Source organism: Dipodomys ordii, unplaced genomic scaffold (assembly GCF_000151885.1).
Source record: "Dipodomys ordii isolate 6190 unplaced genomic scaffold, Dord_2.0 Scaffold13, whole genome shotgun sequence".
Taxonomy (NCBI): Eukaryota; Metazoa; Chordata; class Mammalia; order Rodentia; family Heteromyidae; genus Dipodomys; species Dipodomys ordii.
Genome location: NW_012267229.1, coordinates 18,594,132 through 18,596,217, shown reverse-complemented (window position 1 = coordinate 18,596,217; position 2,086 = coordinate 18,594,132). Strand labels below are relative to the sequence as shown.

At 47.4% G+C, this 2,086-nt stretch overlaps 1 protein-coding gene across 1 annotated transcript in view; it reads right to left on the bottom strand.

The window, feature by feature from the left end:
• Ppp1r16b (protein phosphatase 1, regulatory subunit 16B) overlaps positions 1–1,040 on the bottom strand; it is a 103,033-nt gene extending 101,993 nt beyond the window's left edge. Inside the window, exon 1 of the mRNA XM_013010877.1 lies at positions 935–1,040. The gene's annotated coding sequence lies outside the window, so the exon portion shown is untranslated. The remainder of the gene's footprint in view (positions 1–934) is intronic.
• Between the last annotated feature and the right edge of the window lie 1,046 nt (positions 1,041–2,086).

Here is a 2,086-nt window from a genome sequence, read left to right as displayed (position 1 = left end):
GCCTTGAGCTGAAGAGCTGAGGGACAGCGCCCAGGCCCAGAGGTCAGGCCCCACAACTGGCCAAAAAAAAAAGAAAAGAATTCTAAAGACTTGGATGTTCACCCTCGCAGTTTCGTGGTGACAGTCAGAGCCCCTAGACTGGAGAAGCACGTGCTTATTGAGTCTTACCTTCTCAAGGGAGCAGAACTTTCGTGAAGGCTTGCCCTGAGAGCCACTCTGATTCAGAGACCAGCCCTGCCTTCTGGAAAGCCCCTGGCTGGCTGTCAGCCAATAAAGCAATGCACCCAATGAACTTTACATTGTTATCGGTTACCTCTCCCCATCCTCCAACATCCCACAGGTGGAAGACAAAGAGCAGGCCTAGCTGGGTTTATGAGGAAAGGATTTCCAGAATAGAAGACAAGTGATCCGAACCTCGAAAGATTGAGGAGTTTGCTGGGTGAGAGAAAAGGGGAGCTGAGGGGGGTCCTGTTCAAAGGCATGCCGTGGGGCTGATCTCTGTGGAGAAAGTTCTAGAAATCAACACATACAACTATAACCTGCTAGAGACAGCAATGTTTGGACCAAAGGCATCAGGAAGTCTGAGGGCTCAGTACTGAGCACCAGTGGCTGTGCCAGACTCAACCAAAACCCTCTGCAACCAGCACCACCTTCAGTGGTTGGTCTGGTTTGAGTCCACACCACGTCTAACTTGGAGATTTTTATATCCAACATTGAGTATTCATCCTTCCTTTCTTTTTTCTTTCTTTCCTTTATTCTTCCTTTCTTTTTTTCCTTTTCTTCTTTTCTGTCTTTCTTCCTTTGTTCCTTTCTTTTTTGTGCCGGGACTGGGGCTTGAACTCAGTGCCTCATACTCAGAAGGGCTGTTCCCTCGAGATAGAGACATGTAGCCTCATAATTGATCACACTCCCCTCTAACCCCCAATACGCCCACCTGGCTTCTTCCTGCTTGTCATCACTTGCTAGCTCCTGTAGTCACTTGCGTCTGAAGCCCCTGTTTCAGGCAGAATGACACAGCAGCCTCCCAAATATCCAGAGCTCCAATCTGCACAGAGAAAGGAAGACTCTGTGAGCAGGACGAAGGCTCACGGAAGCAACTGTGTGACCCCCTGCACACTCCCGCTCCCCACCACACACACACACACACACACACACACACACACACACACACACACTTGGCCTCAAGAGCCTTCCAACAGTAGTTCCACAAGATGTTCCTGGGCCTGACTGTGTCCGGAGGTAGGAAATCCTTGCTCCCCGTTACTGGAGGTCAGACTGACCCATACATTCCATTAGGGTGCTCTCAGCCCTGATACTCTGTGCAATGCTCATTTCTTCAGTATTCCTGCTGACCACTTTGCCAGGTAGGATGATCTAAAGGAGGATGAAAATCGTGACAATCACATTGCTAAAAGCAGAATTTCCCAGCTGGGCAACGGTGGCTCACACCTGTAATCCTAACTACTCAGGAGGCTGAGATAGATTTGAGAATTATGGTTCAAAGCCAGCCCAGGCAGGAAACTTCATGAGACTCTTATTTCCAATTAACTACTTAAAAAAGCCGGATGTGGCACTGTGGTTCAAGTGTAGAGCACTTGCCTTGAACAAAAAGAAGCTCAGGCCCAGAATTCAAGCACCAGGACTAGGGGAAAAAAAAGTCAAACACTATCTCCCTTTGAAAGATCTTCCCAGCCATCATCATGGCCAAGAGCTTCCCTAAGCATGGAAAAGAGAAGCCAAATACCTGCCTCTACCTCCTGAGTGCTGGGATTACAGGCATGTGTAACCTTGCCTGGCTCTTCGCTTTTTCTTCACCTTTCAAGATGTTTCTGCAGAAGAAAAGTGTCAGTCTGGCACCAATAAACCCTTAGCATCTTCATAACCATGCCAATCTCCCTTGTAAACAAAGACAGACTGCCTTGGGCTGCTAGCCTCCTGGCCAGCAACAGTATCCTAGGAGAAAATGGAATAATACTGTTTTGTTTTCTGTGGATTTGTTTTCACAGTTACTGCTTATTTATGGTAGTGATACGAAATTGCCATTTAAAAAAATCTATTTCAGTCTAAAACTAGCAAGTCAGTAGTA